Source organism: Equus caballus, chromosome 7, assembly GCF_041296265.1.
Source record: "Equus caballus isolate H_3958 breed thoroughbred chromosome 7, TB-T2T, whole genome shotgun sequence".
NCBI lineage: Eukaryota > Metazoa > Chordata > Mammalia > Perissodactyla > Equidae > Equus > Equus caballus.
Window position 1 is genome coordinate 97,785,840 of NC_091690.1, and position 18,356 is coordinate 97,804,195.

General features: G+C 39.6%; 1 long non-coding RNA gene across 1 annotated transcript in view; it reads right to left on the reverse strand.

Annotated features, from left to right (window-relative positions):
* Window positions 1-1,313: 1,313 nt before the first annotated feature.
* LOC111774389 (uncharacterized) overlaps window positions 1,314-18,356 on the reverse strand; it is a 70,892-nt gene continuing 53,849 nt past the window's right edge. Inside the window, exon 3 of the long non-coding RNA XR_002809406.2 lies at window positions 1,314-2,656. This is a non-coding gene — a long non-coding RNA (uncharacterized lncRNA). The remainder of the gene's footprint in view (window positions 2,657-18,356) is intronic.

Sequence of the window (18,356 nt, forward strand, 5' to 3'; positions counted from 1 at the left end):
GTTCCTGGAAATAAAAGGTCAGTAAAAAACAGACTCGTACTCAGCCCTCTCAGAGCTCACAAGGTGGTGGCAAGACAGCAAGTACATAATTTTGTCTGTGATAAATTCTAAGCAAACAAGGTAGTTATCGTTATGAAAGTGTGTACTAGAAGGGCCTGTGTCAGACATGGTTAATTACTCACCCAGAATTGATTCTGCCTTTCTTACTGACAGAAACCCCCATTGTGTTTGGGGCACTTATGTGTTAGTTTTCAAAAAACAATATTTCCCAGCTTCCCTAGCAGTTAGGGGTGGTCCTGAGACACAGTTCTGGCTGGGAATGTATAAGTGGAAGGATGCTGGATATTTGTAGGAAGGTTTCGCTTGCCTGACTGTAGTCTCTCACTGCATTCGTTCTTCTTTCTGTCTAGTACATGTGATAATGGTTGAATTAATGACAATGTCAATATTTATGTTGGTATGGCAAGTTTTGAATTTTGAAATTTAATACATGATAATCATTATCGACTGTTACTTTTATGGGACTTGTGTTTGTTCCTCCCTCTCTCCCTGCCCCTCTCTCAATAGCTCAACAGAGGTATGAAAGGCCCTCATGCATGGCATGGTTCACCCTACTGAATGTCTATGTTTTCTGTCTCCTATCCACTACCCAAATAACAAAGTTGGAGGACTTGGGTTCCTCAAACCGAGAGCAGGGTAAATATAGGGTTTTTCATTTTTAGTCCTTTTTTCATGCACAACAATGCTAATCAATTGGTGCTAGCATTCCCAAACACTATGTTGAGAAGGATTCTGTGTCAACAGGAAAGAGTATTGTCTTAATATGTAATGTCATCCATGTACACAGCAGGGAAGACTTGCAACCATTATTTCTTATCATCACGATGGAACTATTCGCTTTGCAGAAAGGACGGCGAGGAGAGCATGCCAGACACGGCTTATAGGTTCAAGAACATGGAAACAAAATAAGCTTATTCTCTGGAGCCTCCGGAGCCAGTCTGTGCAGCGGCCAGAGGACAGCGAACACTCTGCCAGGAACGAAGTAACAGGGTGACACCTGTGCCCTGGGGGGCATAGGCCCTGATTCCAGAACCTTCATTCTAATTGACCTTCACATTACTGTGCTCAAAAACCCTTTGAGCAGTTTTAAAAGTTTAAAAAGCAGTTCAAAAACCCTCTGAGCCCATTTACTCCCATGGAAGACATCTTCCTCCTGCCCAAAGGAGGGGGTGAGGCGGGGCCATGAGTGAAAGCAGCCTCCTGTGCCAAGGAGCCAGGTCGCAGACTGAAAGCAGAACGAGCCGTGAGGTTAATTTTGTCTAGTTTTAGGTACAAATTACTTTATTTTAGTTTTGGGGGAAGTAAAATGAAGCAATTCAGAAAGAAGAAAGAATTCCGGAAAGAAATTCTATTCTTACCACCCAGCAGGGATGTACATTTCAATTGCTGAGAGGAAACAATATTAGATGTAATACTAGAGGCTCATTGGAAGCGGAAACAGGAGCCCTAATTTGAAGCGGGAGCCATTCATAAAATGACTCATAAACTTGCTCGCAAGAATTAAACCAACTTTATGAAGAATAATTCTTGTTTGCATTTTTTTTCCTTTTCAAGCAAGTAATGAACAGTAATGTGGCCCATACCCAAGGTCACCTCAGTCTTTTTCTGGCTTTTAACCGTGGTCAGTAAAGCAAGGATCTGGCAGAGACAAATGTTGAGTAGCCAAGGACTGACCGACAACAGAGGGGGAATGTTGGGAAATCCGGGCCAATGGTCATGCCCTAGATTAAGAAGAAGATAGAGCACTCAATGGTGTTTTATACTTCAGGTCAATCTGAGGCCCAGATCTCTCCCACAAAGGACATTAGGCAGCAGTTTAGCCAGTAACTGGTCCTTTCATATGCCAGCTTGGCTGCCTCATGGGATCTGCATGATGAAAGCAGGCAATTAACAGAAATCATGTTTTCACTGTGGGGCTTGCACACATTTCCTGTCGGATGGCTCCATAGTCAGATGGCACCCTTTACTAAATTAATTGATCATATTACTACCAATGCCTTGCCGTGTTCTGTGTCCTCCCTGTGTTCATGTATCTCACCTCTATCTGGGACGGAATCAGCTTTTCAGGCAGTGGATGCCAGCAAAGCTTCCGCAACTCGGAACCAAAAGAGCAATATCTCCTTCTGACTCAGTTATCAGGACTCCTGACTATTACCGCTTTGTATCACACTATGGGGCAAGCAAGCTGCTTTGGATCACAGAGTTGCTGTGCAGTCCAAACTTCCTCCCCAAGAGAGAAAGCACAACGTAATGTAAAGTCATGGGTCGGAATGAATTTCTATTCTCCCCATAAACTGCTGTTGCTTATGCTACTGCCAAAGGGAATGAGCCTGTGTCACCAAAGTTCCTTAAAACTGCCCTCTCATTTGTACTTTCAGAGAGAAACTCGGACATTTAATTCCCTGAAAAATCCAATTCCAAGTGTCAAGGCTTTCTCAGCTGAAACATGGCACACATGTTGTCTGTCATCGAAATAAGGAGAACTTAACTTCTGTTATTGGTTTCATATTCTTGTTTCTCCTCTTCCATTCCCCATCTTCCTCTTCAAAGGCACATTTTCTGAGTGTCATCTGGAGAAAGTTGGGACAGCCTCACTCTGTAGGGCAGTAAAGTTGGGAAAATCATAAAAACAGTTGACATTTATATAATGCAGTCCCTGTGCATTTTTCTAAGTAATTACTTAGAATAATTCATTCAGTCAGCATAAAAACAACCCTGAGGTCAAGATTTTTGCATCCTCATTTTACAGGTAAGGAAACTGAGGCTTGGAGAGGCTAAGAAACTTGCCCAGGTTCACAAAGGTATGAAGTGATGTAGCTAGTATTCAAACAGATAGTCTGGCTCCAGAGTGTATGCTAAGTGGCTTCTGTGCAGAGGTGCTCTTGTTAGTTGGCATATTTCTCAGAGTATTAGATTAATGCTACTAAAGACTTTTGTGCTAATGAATGTAGTCAGCTAATGGAGGGAGGCAGATAGGAAGCTAATGGGAGCTGAAAGAAGGGATGTATTTGTCACATATATTTATCATATAGATAAGTATTATTCTCTAAAGCACTTAAGCACTGTCCTTAGAGTAGGTGATCGTTACTTAAGTAGCAAAGAAAAATCCGTCTCTTTTTTAATAGTCTTTTTTGTAGACACAAGGCGGATGTTTACTATTATGAAATTAAAAATAGGCTAAGGATGCAAATAATACTAAGAAAAAATGAGCAAAAGAGAGGAGAGGTTCGTCACATTCTAGTAAGAACTTAGGACTGAGGAAAACAAGAGCTTTTCAGTGCGTCACTTCTTTTATCTCTCCTAAAAGTTAAATATGTGAGCAATAGCTATTAAACTAACTGGATCATGAACTCGTACATTCATGTGTCTACTGGTTATTCATTCACTCCTTCATTCAGAACGTGGCATCTACATGTGCCACTGTGGGAAGCTTCCTCCAATGTCTCTAAGACTCCCTAATCCTTTGTCAAATGGAGATAATAAAAGTAAATATAAGCTTCTTGTGAGATTTAATTGAGATATGGCGTGTAAATAATAAACACAGTCTAGCCCGTAGTATAGTTCAGTTACTATTCATTTGAAGTAATGATTTTTAGTAATGATTAAAAATGAATGGGAAAACCAAGCAGGTAATATTAATTGAGCCCTAACTGTATACAGGGTCCCTGTGTTTAGAGAACAGGCTAGTCATTGTGCTATTTGTCTCTGTGTGTGTGATTTCTGCATGTTATCTTTCTCTCTTGTTCCATCCATTCTTCCTACGTTGATTGTTGTGCCTTTGGAGCAGGGCAGTTTGGTCATGGGCCAGTTTGTGTCACTACCCTTCTAAACAACCCTTTTTCCTGGGGCTCATTTCACACTTGGTGTTATTTTCAAAGGTCTGACTTTACTCTCAGGCTGTCTCTCATGATCCAGAGCCTCATTCAGTTCAATCCAATTTAATTCAATTCACTTTAGTTAAAAGAAAAACAAATCATGTGGCTTCTACAACAAGATGCAGGGTGATTAAGGCAAGATCCTGCATCATGTTCCTTACAGCCTTTCCTTGCACTTCCTCCGGTCATGCTGTTGGTAATCTCCATTTATAATTGGAGTTCTGGCTCAGTCTTTATCATGCCACCATCTTACCTCTAACAAGCCCCAGCAAGTTAGAAATTTGAAGACGGCTAGCTGACCCGAAAGGGGCAGGAATGGCTGTCTCTGAAAATTCATTCATTATGTGCAAAATGCACTCACAAGGAATTCTTCAAAAGAATGGCCAATCTTCAACTACGTCAAGAATTTAATAAAGGTCTGTGAGTCCAGGGCATTTTTCAAGGCAATAATGAATATGACAGTAGCTGGCCTTGCTCCTTACGAGCAAAGTGCATTCCAGTTTCCTCCTCTGGTGTCGGTCCACGTGAGGCTGACTCCAAAGCTTCCATCAAGACTGTTTTCTTCTTCCTTTCCCTAAACTCCCACCCTTTTGTTAAGGGCATTATCACTCTGGCTTCTTCTAAGAGCCTAAACACTTCTCTTTGTTTGCAGTAAAATATTAACAATCCAAATACCACAGCTATGAGGGAGAACTGAGTCTTAATAAAGTAGGTATACCTTCTGCCCAGATTCCATTGTTTTCCAGTGAAATAACATGTTCATTTCTGTCTAGTATTTCTGCACTGCTCTGACCATGTAAAGTAAAGAGTAGACTTTCAAAAGGTAACAGTCTCATTAGGCCAAGAAATTCATTATGTCTCCAAAAGATTTGACAGTGAAAACAACAGACAGATTGTGAATGCCTCATCTGCTGCCTCCAATACAGAAACAGCTTCGTTGTCCAGATAAAGAGTGGTTGGTCAACATTAAAATGTTTCCAAAGAACCAGCTATAGGCTGTTTGTGTTTTCTTTATCATGCATTTATTTTCTATTTAATTCATTTATGCTTTTATCCATGTTATTTCCTTGTTCTAATTTCCTTGGGCTTAATTTGCAGTTATCCTTCTAAGTTCTTAAGATAGTTGGTTAGGTCACTGATTTTCAGCTTTTTTAAATTAATACATGCATACGAGGCTATATATTTTCCCCTAAGCATAGCTGTAGCTGACCAATGACACAGACAAAATAAAATAATGCAGGTGAGGAGTCAGAGTAGCAGTGTCTGACGTGAGATGCCTTTACGCGGCTTTGTGGTTGAGAATACCGCTCTTAGCTGCCAGGTTTCTTTCAGAGTCTGGATAGCAGTTTCCACTCTGTACTGACGCTCCTGGTTTCTCACCTTAATTATAGTGAAATAGGCCTCTGTTCAAGCAATGCTCACACTGTATGCACCCTATCACCTCTTCTTTCTAGGGTTAGGAAGAAGGAGGACTTTGATGCTCCTCTAAACCAAATGGCCTCTCAATAGGAGCCAGACTATGCATGTGAGCTCCTACGTGCACCTCCCCTTTGGATTCATCAGCCACCATTACTTCCTACCCATCTAAAGTAAATCCTCTTACTTTTCAAATCACAGTCTCCTCCATGTACCCATTAAGAATCATATTTTGATCAGCCCAGCAATCTTCCATTACTTCAAAGAAAGAAGAGGAGAATTTTGTCATGATGTACATCAGGAATACACATTTCAGAATGCATCTAGAATATACATGTTATAAACTGATGCCACTAAGAAAACTAGAAAGCTGACCCTCTATGCTCTCAAATCCTACACCTACGAGGTACAAAAATCACTGCATTCTGGGGCCCCACCACCTAAGCACATCCCTTTCCTTGTGTTAAATGAAATGAAGCAAAAGCCTATGAAGATGGAAATTTTTTTCTTACACAGCCTCCAGAACACCTGGATACCTAAATGACACCTGTTTTTACCCAACAGGAATTCCACCTACCCCATTTAACTGTTAACAGACCCAGATATTAGGCCAAAATCATTGATATTTGGGAAGATAGGCCCAGACTCAACTTCTGGGCAATGAAAATGTCTGAGGAAATTTTCAAAGACATCTCTGGGAAATGTTTCCTTCCCTAAAAAGAGCATGGTTGCATCTCATTCCGTTTATCCTGAGTCTCTCCCCTTCCCTCACTTCCTGCCTTTGACCGTGGTCATGCTTCCTAGAGCTTGGGCAGCCACCTCCTAACTATGAAGCAACAACTTAAGGATGAAAAGCCAACCCACAAAGATGGCAAAGAAAATGTAGAAATGAGCCTGGGTTCTTGATGAAATTGTTAAGCAGCTGAGGCAATGTCGGCAGCCGCCTACCTCCAGATTTCTTGTTAGGTGAAATCAATAAACCCTCAGTTGTTTAAGCTATCATTAGTAGGATATTTCATTACCTTTGGCTGAAATGCATTCCTACCAGATAGACACAACTTGTCCTCATACTAACTGATACTTTACTTATTTCCTTAGTCCCAAAGCCTCAGAACCTACTCTCTGACTAAAGTAGCAAATTCTTTTGTGCACAACGCATCAATGGTTAATGGTGGTTTACTGAGTTATATTATCTCAGGAGGCATTTATATTTTAACACTTGGCTTCAAATTCTTAATAAAAATGGGGGATATGATAATAAAGGAATAGTTGGACCAGTGAGGAAGATGTTTGGGACCAAAAAGTAAACTGCTTACCTCTCAAAACATACCTTTGCTGACCCATGTTTGAGGTCAGCTTAGATAAGAGAGGAAATTGACTGTGTGATTTATGAAAGTGAATCTCACTATTTTGTGTCAACAGGTGGAGTCATGTGTCAAATAATGACCTAAGACTAGAGAAAAAAGGAGCGATTGGGAGGTTCCCTAAGATATCTATTAATTTCCTTGAACTATTGTTAACAAAAGACAATCTCCCTTCTTGATAGCAAGTAGAGACTGAAGATGGCAGCCCTTTTTCCTTTCTACAGGAGAAAGAGGAGAATTTTCTATAAGCATCTCAAATTCAGTATTTTTAAAACAACTCAAAATCTATTTCACTGAAATAGTTTTCTTCTCACATTCTCCGGTAGGTTTCCCTGTTCCTTATGATCATTTCACAGCATCCTCATTTCATTGTGTGATCAAGACTGGCTGATTCTGCATCTTGAATCATCTGGCACTCATCCCCTCCTGCAACTCTAGTTGTTGTTCTGCAGGCCATTTTCTTTCTCTTAAAGGCGATTTGCAGAACCCCCCACACTTTATTGCCTCAGATCTCATCATCTTTCATGCCGTACTCATTGTGATCTTCCTGAAACTCAGACGCAGTCATGCCACTCCCAGAAATCAAATCCTTCCATAGTTCTCCAGAGATCTCTTATGATCAATGCCTACTGACTTCTCTAGTTACTCCTACCGTCATTGTATTTCTATACCATGTGCCCAGCCACACCCAGTGCTTGACAGTTTTCTATCTATACCATATTCTGTTTTGCTTTGCATAAGTTTAAATATGCTATTTTCCCAGAGGCATTTTTCTCCCAACCCTCAACCCTTTTTCAACATGAAGTTACAAAGAGTAGGAGACGGTGGCTTAGGTATCGTCAGAGACTGCTGAGATGTCATGTCTCTTGAGAATCCCTCCCTTCACTCTGTTTCCTCAGAGCATCCTACAGTACCGGTCATTGTCCCTGTCAATAATGTGTTATGCTATATGATAAAGTACATATCCCCTTCCCACTGGACAAGTGATTCTCAACCTTAAGCTATACAGTTTGGGGAGTTTTTAAGAAACACTAATCTTTGGTCTCCATTCCAGACCACTTGCTATGGTTAATTAGAAAACAAATCTTAGGTGTTTGAAGAGCCCATTCCTTCACTGGCAGTTTTCTTCTATGTGCGTAGAGTGGCTGTAGTTGCCAATCTGACTCAACTATGCTATATAGTTCTCAATTTGTTACAGTGAATGCCATTTCAGTGTCAATTCTTTTTTTAAAATTTTTAATTAAAATTTTTTTTGTTTTTGGTGAGGAAGATTGACCTTGAGCTAACATCTACTGCCAATCTTCCTCTTTTTGTTTGAGGAAGATTGTCACTGGGCTAACATCTGTGCCAATCTTCCTCTATTTTTTTATGTGGGATGCTGCCACAGCATAGCTTGATGAGTGGTGTGTAGCTCCATGTCTGGGATCTGAATCTGTGAACCCTGGGCCACAGAAGCAGAGTGCATGAACTTAACCACTATGCCACTGGGCCAGCCCCTCAGTGTCAGTTCCTGATGTCTGTGCTTGCCTTCCCCAAGCCTGGAGTCCCCAGCAGGTTCTGCTGGAAGAAAGCTTCCATCTCTGGGATTCTTCTGACCTGCTGGGTGTTGGTGAAGCAGCTTCCTCCACTCTGATTTATTTTTCAGTGAGATACCAATTGCTTTCCCTCTTGCAGACATTATTCAAATTGACTTGTCTTGTGTTATTTTACCTCTCCTTCCTATCATTGGAGCTTTTATGTATTTATTCCCTTTTGAGTATTTTAACTGTGGCTCAATGGGATGTGGGAGGTAAGGAAGCAAGCATATTTACAAAGTCTGCCATTTTGTCTTGAAAGGCCATTAGAGCCATTTTAGGTACCTCATCACTTTTAACATTTTGCAGTACTGTTGTTAGCCAGTATATCAGGTAGGAATGTGTCAAGCTGCAAGTAATTTTAAAAAAACATTATTTTGTAGGTTAAATAGAGCCATATTTTTTCACAAAGTAGAAAGTTTGAAAGTAAGCATACAGAGATGTTGCAAATTTTCAGTTATATCATAAACGGCCCATCCTCAGCACATTATCTAATTTTCTATGATGGCCCTACAACTCCAAGCATCACATCTATATTCTGAGTTGGAAGAAGAAGAAAAACAGGATAAATACCAGGGTCAGTACCTATCTGCCCACTTTCTATTAGGAAAGTGATAGCTTCCCCAGAGGGCCTCATCACACCTGCTCTTGCCTGCACTATCGCATGCACTGTGGGATGTGGGAGACTGGGAGATTCAGCACTGAGCTTTCTAGCTCCTAGGCAGAGAAAAGAAAAATTAGTATTTAGTGCACCCACTTATGGGTCAGATAACAGCTGCTGTTTCTCAAAGTTCACAGGCATTTAAAACAATATAAAATACCTTAAGCATGTCTGTGTCTAGTTGAGAGAGAAGCTGGGAATTGAAACCACTTGTCTGGAGGGAGGAGAGATCCATAGGAGGGAGTCCAGTGGCAGCAGTCAGCCAGAAAGCAGGCAGGTGAAGGAGAAGGGTGAGCACAGGGTCTCCAGTGCTTTCACCTGGCTGGGGGTGGTCCAGGGGCCACGCACTGTGTGCATTTAATTACTCCTGAATTTATCTCTTTATATGGTTATTTTAAATTTTATTTAATTTAAACGTTTTCCTTCAAGGAGCTAAAAGTCTAAAGTTCCTATATCTTAGATTTGTGAGAAAATTTAGTGAATATACCTATTTACTACTATCAAAGACCCATTTTCAAAAGAGACTACTGAAAATTTAATGATGGCATAAGTTCACATTATCAAAAGAAAGTAATATTTTCCTTTTTACGTGCTGTAGGAGGGCTCGATTGTCATTATTTCAGCATAGAGTTCAATAGTTTTCTCAATTCAACCTCTAAGTACAAAGTAGAACAGCTAAAACTTGTTGCCACTCCTTAAGAGATGTCCCGGGGTTTCCTCTGGTTGTACTATAATAGTCAGGAAACCTTCAGCTTAGCACGCTCAGAGCTGGCTATAGAGTGGCAAAAGAAACACTCATGGCACAATTAGACATCACTTTTTCTGAATGGTCAGCTAAAGTGGAAATTGGGCATAGAGACTGTGGAATTTTATTCGTATAAGGCTGGGCTAGGACAGGTCCCGAGTACAAAGATGGTTAAACATTCCAGCTCTCACAAAAACTGGATTGCCATTGATGGCTCTGTTCCGACATGTCTCTAGCCCTTAAACAGTTACTCTCTTGTCCCCCTCACCCCGAATCATCCAGACAACAGGCTTGCTCTCAGCAGGAATCTCCGTCCCGGCTGAATCTCATGGCAGTGCCCCTCCATCCCCAACTTCCATCTCACTTCTTCATCAACATCTCCGCCATTCCCAAATTTATCCTTCCACATCAAAAGGCCCACTGACTCGATTGCATTCTAGATAGTATCTTTGAAATAAATAAGAAGTGATTACAAACTAAACTCTTTGGGATTAAATTACATGTGACTTTCACACCCAGAATTTTAAGTATTCATCTAGAAAAACAGATCTTCTAATTGCCATTGCAAGTGGTATAATGGAACTTTTCTTTAGCCTAAGGAAAACAATTAATTAGCAGTACTTTACTATTCTCCTTCCTTTTCCATATATTTTGTTGGAGTGTTAGAACCCCTGCTATTGTTGCCTTGAGAAATAATAATAGCAGTAAAGATGATGAAGCCAGAACGTTCACACTATAACTGACACGTAACCTTAGACGTCAGCGAGTGCAATCCTCTAATGTTTAGCCATAACCATGAGAGGTTATGCAGAAAGCCTTCCAAGTCATCCAGATGGAGCGAAACATATCTCCCGACTCTTAGGTCAATGCCTTTCTACTGCACACGTTGCCTCCCTTGGTGCATGCCAGGGAAATTGATTTCAAGTTCTGCCACAGCTTAGATACTATGCTGTAAGAGATCAAACCAGTAGCTGCCAACTTGAGCCGTGTTCATTCTCGGAGAAGTTATATAACCTGAGCAGAGATGGCTCAACCCCCAAAGCGGTGGTTCTCGACCCTGGCTGCCCACTGGCATCACCTGGGAGCTGTAAAACACACTGATGCCATCGCTGGGTTGTTCTTTCAAAGACTCTGATTTAATTGGTCTGGGGTGGAACCTGGGTATCGTTGTTTTTCAGAGCTATCCAGGTGACACTAGTGTGCAGGCAGAGCTGAGAACCAGTGCCCTAAAGCCTCAACTGTAAATCAAAGGGAGTCTCACAAGTAGAGGGCCACTTTATCTGGATTTAATCAGCAGAGGAAACCACAGGGAAAGTGAGAAGCAACAGAGCTAGGTTGTATTTCTCTATATAACTCTTCAAAGTACTTTGCTATTTGATTCCCATGTGGTCTCAAAAGAAACTCATCATTTCTCTGTAGTGAAAAGTTAACTGTAGGGTGAGGGCGGTGAGTGAATGATCCAAGTTCCACGTGCTCTGCTTTGGTGACCCGGGTTTGCAGGTTTGGACCCCAGGCGCGGACACACTCTGCTCCTCAGCCATGCTGTGGTAGTCTCCCACAAATGAAAAATAGAGGAAGATTGGCAAAGATGTTATCTCAGGGCTAATCTTCCTCAAGCACAAAAAAGAAAAAAGGAAGATTGGCAACAGATGTTAGCTCAGGGCAAATCTTCCTCACCAAAAAAAAAAAAAGAAAAAATGTTAACTGTATTAACTCACAGCCAACAGGAGCCTAAAAAGATGTGACATTTAAACGTAATGTGGTATCCCAGGTGGGATTCTGGAACAGAAAAAGACATCAGGTAAAAACCAAGGAGATCTGAATAAAGATTTTAATTAATTATAGTGTATCATATTGGTTCATTAATTGTAACTAAAGTACTGTGGTAATGTAAGATATTAACATTAGAGGAAATTGGATACAGGTTATTATGTGGAAACTCTTTGTACTATCTTTCGAATTTGTATGTAAATCCAAAACTGTTCTAAAATTAAAAGCTTATTTAAAAAAATAAATGTACTAAAAATGATAAGTTCAGCTTCTATAAGTACAGTATATTCTATCAACATTCTTTTCAACTTAAGAGACAGTATACCATTAGCATTTTTATTTACAATTTGTAGAATTAATGTTTCTCTGACCACATCTCTACACTTATTGTTCCAAATTTTATTTACAGATCATCCTCATTTACAATACATTATAAATCATTCATAATTTCTTAACATTCTTTCCAAAAAATTTGAGAAGATTTACAATAAAAGACACATAATAAAACAGTAAAGATGAAAAGAAAATATCAAGACTGTACATAAAAGTAATAAAAGAGAAACATAATATTTAGAAGGCAGGGGAAAGCTATTGTCCTTAGTACTAGAAGTAATAAAATTAATGCAATCACTTATGAGTATTGCTAATATTACTTTACAATTTCTCTTGACTGCTAGATTATTTGTAACTCATATTAGTATACTAAATACTTTTTTATATATCAGTCGTCACTGTTTTCAAAGTTGTAGAATTGAACAGATGGAAAATATTAAATAGTGTGGGTGGCTTACTTGGCTTGGCATTGGAGATTGAATTCTATAACATGAAAAAAATTCTATTGAATTCAATTTTACCTATTCTACCAAAACCCCCACTCACCTGCTACTCTGCCCAGAAGGGGACAGCCTGACTGCTTGGGGCTCTCATGCATACACTTCTCGACATCATTCCTTTCCCTTTCCAACTCTACAATCCCTCACGATAGAATTAAAAGTGAAACATGTGGGTGGGTTTCACAATCTTCTCATTCAAATGTTGAAACCAACATCAAATTATCAACTTACAGAAAAGAACAAATAAAGGAGGGGAATCCTTTCTCATTAAAAATGAAAGAGCCTGGCTGGTGGGGGTAGGTGGCGGGGAGTGGAAACTACGATAGAGTCTACTAAGAATTCTCTTTTCAGCTTTAAAAGAGAAGTGCTTTAATGATGTCAACACTGGCCCAATTCTCGGGACATCTTTGATGTGACACTTCACAGGTATTCTGATCGCTCAGTGTCCTCAGGAACAAGAAAGAAGAAGACAGCGCCATGTGTGGCATGAGACAAAATGAGGCTGAAGTCCTAAGTCTTTCTCTTATCGTCTGTGAAAGTTAAGGTAAATTGCTTTATTTCTCTGAGCTTCACTTTCCTAATAGATAAAATAAGGGTAATAATACAAACTTTGTGGAATTTTTGTAAGAATTAATTTAGATAACATAAGTTAAGCACTTACCATTGTGTTAAAATTTTGGCTTGGGGTGTCTAACAATAGACGTGGTCCATATTCACACAGCGTGTGGCAATTCTTTTGTCTTTGCATTGGGTTTTCTGGCAGAAAAACTAGAGTTCTGTAATGTGTGATATAGTATCTCCTATTAGCTCTCTCTGTAACAATTACATTCCAGTATTTGATAAAATAGTCAGTATTTTATTAATAAATTAAAATACTCTTGAAGGAGGAGCCCTTTGAAATATCATTTAATAATAGTTGTGTTAGTTTAGTTCACTTTTCTCTGGAATTTTGGAATTCCATTTGTAGAGATGTAGTAGGTAGTTCAGCTATACATGTTATAAGCTGTGACTTCCGGAGCTGGTGGACTGAGACTCAGCATCCATTCTCCTTCTGTTGAGAAGATACAAGGATGTCTTCTCATGTTTCCAAGTCTGGAGAAGTAAAAGCTATCTTTCTAAGCTTCTCTTGTGGTTCTGGATGGGAATTATATTCTACTGGTTAGATCTGCTTGCCTGAAATTTGGAAAGTGGTAGTGAGACAGAGGCCATCTTTCTCTAGTTACAATGCTAGAAGCTAAATCACAGAGACTTGGATCTGGAGAGGCAGTTCTAGCATCAGCTGCTACAGTCTTAGTGACTACAGTTTGTTTCATGAGTGTGGAGAGTTGATGGTAGTGGTGGCTCTGGATCCCAGTCATGGCTGCGTACATTAGAAGGCAATAGTCCAGTAGCTACTCTTGAAATCCTTCCCTTCCAGTATTTCCAACAATTTTGTAAACACCCAATTCTTTGTGCAAAATCTCTTTTTGCAGGAAATACCTAGAGTTCTTTCTGTTTCTTGAATTGTGTTTTGATGAATAGACATTTAACCTTCAGAGGACTGAGCCCTGAATTTCTTATTTCTTAGATGGGAGTAAGAGCAGGAAAGAGGTCAACTAGATAATTTTTAGAGTGTATTCCAGCTTTAAAACTGCTACGAACTTGGTGGCCATTGTCATCCCCAAAGATAGACGTCAATTTGAATTTGAGATTTATTTGATGTGCTAGATATTTTCCCCGCCAGATTGATTCCTCACCTTTTTTTGACCTTGCTTTTGTCCCAAGAGGCTCATCTTTATGGACTCTCTCCACAAGCTCCCTATTGTCTCTCTTCTGGTTGGGCTCAGCCAATAAAGGCACTGGCAAGATTGGCAAGAGGGAAAGGAGTGAGGTTGGGGCATTTGTTCCCTCAGCCCCCTCCCTTGCAGGTGGCCTTAGGTTGAAGGTGTTCCTCTGTTGAGGGCCACAGTTCCTATAGGTAGTCCTCCCCTCAACCATAGCTATTTGCACCAGGTTCTGGTAACTATTGGTTCCTCTTGATTATTTAGACCTAGACAAAGCATACACTTCCTGTTGTAGCTAGGGTACTGCACAATTCCTTGTTGATTTCCCTCAACCCTGCCCACACCTTAATAGATAGTACTTTTATTAAATTCTCCTCAACTTCCCACTTTAGCAGGCCATTTATGTCCTATGGAACTCTAACTAACACAAGGGAGAAAGTAAATTATGAGGCAAGTAGAATTTGTCACCCCAAAATATGCCTCTTTGGCATAAGGACTATTTTAAGCTGACTATTTTTAAGAAAAACAAGACATAGGTAAGCTCTAAAAACCAAGTAGAAGTTTCCTTCTTGTAAGAGACATTTACATTTATAAAAGAAATCTCCATTTGTAAGGGTGTCTCCCTCTCTGTACCAGGAAGGGAAGGATGGCTCTAAATCTCTAGAAACGCTTATCAATGGAGAAGGCAGAGACTTAAATCTACAGAAAAACCTTACCCTTGTTTACTGTGCTTTTCCTTGTAACTGCCTATAACTGGCTCCCCTTTCCCCGCCATCTTCGTTTGGTATGATAGGTGTTACTGAAACTGGGGATGGTATTCCGGGAGTTGCTCTGTTTTCCTGGGTATCTCTCATGTATACAGGGGGCATACATGTTATTAAACCTCTGTTTGCTTTTCTCCTGTTAATCTGTCTTTTATTACAGGGGGGTTTCAGCCAAGGACTAGAAGGGTAGAGGGAAAATTATTTTTTCTCCTCTACAATGAATACCATGGACAGAAAGCAAAACAAAACAAAAAAGAGAAAGAAAGAAAAAATCTCAGAGGGCTTCAAACTAAGCCTTGGAAAATTCATGTTCTTCAGTCTGTCTGCATTATCTACGTACCATACCTTCTATCCACATACCCACCTATCAAATTCCTGCTCTCACTCACTACTTGCTGTAATGAATTGATCTCAGATTCTCCCTGGGCTCTGTCAAGTCCGGTCCAAACTTCATGGCTCACTATCTCCTCAGAATCATCTAAATCTCTTAAATTGGTGTTCCAGGTCATCTATTTTTCCCTGAAATTATTCTTATCCTTTCGTTTTATGCGATTGTTTCACTGGAGAAAGAACCTGCTGTGGTTTTTCACCATTGAGCCTTGCTTACTCTATTTTCCTTCCCTACAATGACCACCTTGCTTTACCTTTCAAAATTTATCCCAATTCACAAAGAAGCTCAAGTTTCATCACTTTTTTGTGTACTATTATGAGTAGTGTAATCTCTTTCTTAACTTGTTTCAGTATATTTGAAACCAGAATGTATAGTGCATTTGTACTATTGTATTGTATTGCATTATAATTTAAGTTGATTTATTTTTACTTGTCTCTTCAATGATAATGAAAATTATAGTTAACACTGATTGAATGTTTACTACATATTGAACATTTTTCTTTATCACATTTAAATGTCACAATAACACTATGAAGTAGTTACTAAAATCCTGGCTCCATCTCTTGCTGGCTGTGTGATATGTGTTAGTTAATCAATCTATATCTCTTGTCAGAGAGTGGGAAATTTTCCCCCTTAACCCACATGAGTTCTTGTGACTGGACTAATAATAAAATTAACAGGAAATAATAAATTTAATACATGTGTACAGGAGATCATAAAAATGAGCCTTATGGACAGCAGCATGCAAAAGAATGAAAGTAGATCTCTATCGTTCTCCATACACAAAAATAGACTCAAAATGGACCAAAGACTTGAAGGTAAAACCTGAAACCATAAAACTTCTGGAAGAAAACATAGGCAGTACACTCTTTGACATCAGTCTTAAAAGGATCTTTTTGAATACTGTGTCTACTTGGACAAGGGAAACAAAAGACAAAATAAGCAAGTGGGACTTCACCAGACTAAAGAGCTTCTGGAAGGCAAAGGAAACCAGGATCAAAATGAAAAACAACCCACCAACTGGGAGAAAATATTTGCAAATCATATATCTGACAAGGGGTCAATCTCCATAATATATAAAGAACTCATACAACTGAACTACAAAAAAACAAACTCAATTAAAAAGTGGGAAGAGGATATGAACAGAGATTTTTTCAAAGAAGATATACAGATGGCCAATAGGCACATGAAAAGATGCTCAACATCACTAATCACCAGGGAAATGCAAATCAAAACTACACTTAGATATCACTGTAAGCCCAATAGAATGGCTATAGTCACCAAGACAAAAAACAATGAATGTTGGGGAGGATGTGAAGAAGAGGGAACCCTTATACACTGCTGGTGGGAATGCAAACTGGTGCAGCCACTATGGAAAACAGTATAGAGATTTCTCAAAAAATTAAACATAGAAATACCATACGACCCAGCTATCCTACTACTGGGTATTTATCCACAGAACTTGAAATCAACAATTCAAAGACACTTATGAACCCTTACCTTCATTGCAGCACTATTCACGATAGTCAAGACGTGGAAGCAACCCAAGTGCCCATAGACTGATGATTGGATAAAGAAGATGTGGTATATAGACAAAATGGAATGCTACTCAGCCATAAAAAAGCTAAAATCGTCCATTTGCAACCACATGGATGGACCTTGAGGATATTATGTTAAGTGAAATAGGCCAGACAGAGAAAGACAAACACCGTATGATTTCACTCCTTTGTGGAAGATAAACCTACAGACAAAGAGAACAGTTTAGTGGTTACCAGAGGGGAAGGGGGTTGGGGAGGTGGGCACGAGGGGTGACTGACAAATAATAAGGTACAACTGAAATTTCGCAATGTTATAAACTATTATGACCGCAATAAGAAAAAAGAGTAAAAATAAAAGAAGTATAATCACTAAACAACGACAAAATTGTATTATGAACTAGCATGCTTCTAGAAATTATGAAAACTGTTTATAAATTTGCCAAACCACAGAATGTTGATGTAAAATACAGTTCATAATTGCTTAATTTTTAGTTTTCACTAAAAATTAAGATTTGTAGGGGTTAAAAATTTGACTTAATATTTGTAATAAATCTACTAAAAATTTAAAAAAGAAAAGAATCTTGGAGAAGTGACCAAAGCAAGCGGTTTTATACTTTTTACACACAAAAAAAATAAATTCCTAAGGACATGACAGCACAAAGAAACAGAGGTTTGAGTGCTTAATTAGTAAGGAATCTAAGCAGAGTGTGCGCTTGGGGTAGTAAATGACTAAAAAACGTAAGGTTTGTTTATACAGGTTTCCTAGCCCTGAATTCCCAGATGCCTCCCTACCTCCTGATTTAGAGAGGTACATACCTGTCATGTGGGAGATATCAGAGCTGGTCAAAATGCCCATTTTTGCATTGACTGCTTCTCTTTTATTCAACTTTAGTTTAACTGTAATTCAAATAATTAACATGCCACTGTGGGATATTTTCAGGCAGCCTGCCTTGGACCCCAGCACTCAACTTCTTGATTTTATTTATTTATTTATTTATTTATTTATTTATTTTTGAGGAAGATTAGCGCTGAGCTAACTACTGCCAATCCTCCTCTTTTTGCTGAGGAAGACTGGCCCTGAGCTAACATCTGTGCCCATCTTCCTCTATTTTATACGTGGGACGCCTATCACAGCATGGCTTTTGCCAAGCGGTGCCATGTCTGCACCCGGGATCCGAGCCAGCCAACCCCGGGCCTTCCGAGAAGCGGAACGTGCAAACTTAACCGCTGCGCCACCGGGCCGGCCCCACAACTGCTTAATTTTAAAATGAGGATAATAATAATTCCAACTGCATAGGCTGTTGTGAGGATTAAATGAGTTAACATATGGGAAACACTTAGAGGAGGACCTAGCACATTATAAGCACTTTACAAATTTTAAATGTTAATACTAGTAGCATCACCCCATTTTACAGAGGAGAAAACTGGGGTTTAAAGACATTAATGTACCACAGATCACTTAGCTATAAGCTGTAGAGCAAGAATTCGAACCTGATGCAGGGGCTGGAGTAAAGCCTGTGCCCTGCGCTACTCGCGGTTCAGCTACTATATTATCTGTGCTTGGAGGGCGGAGAATTCTTTTTGCTCTTGTTCTTATTTAAG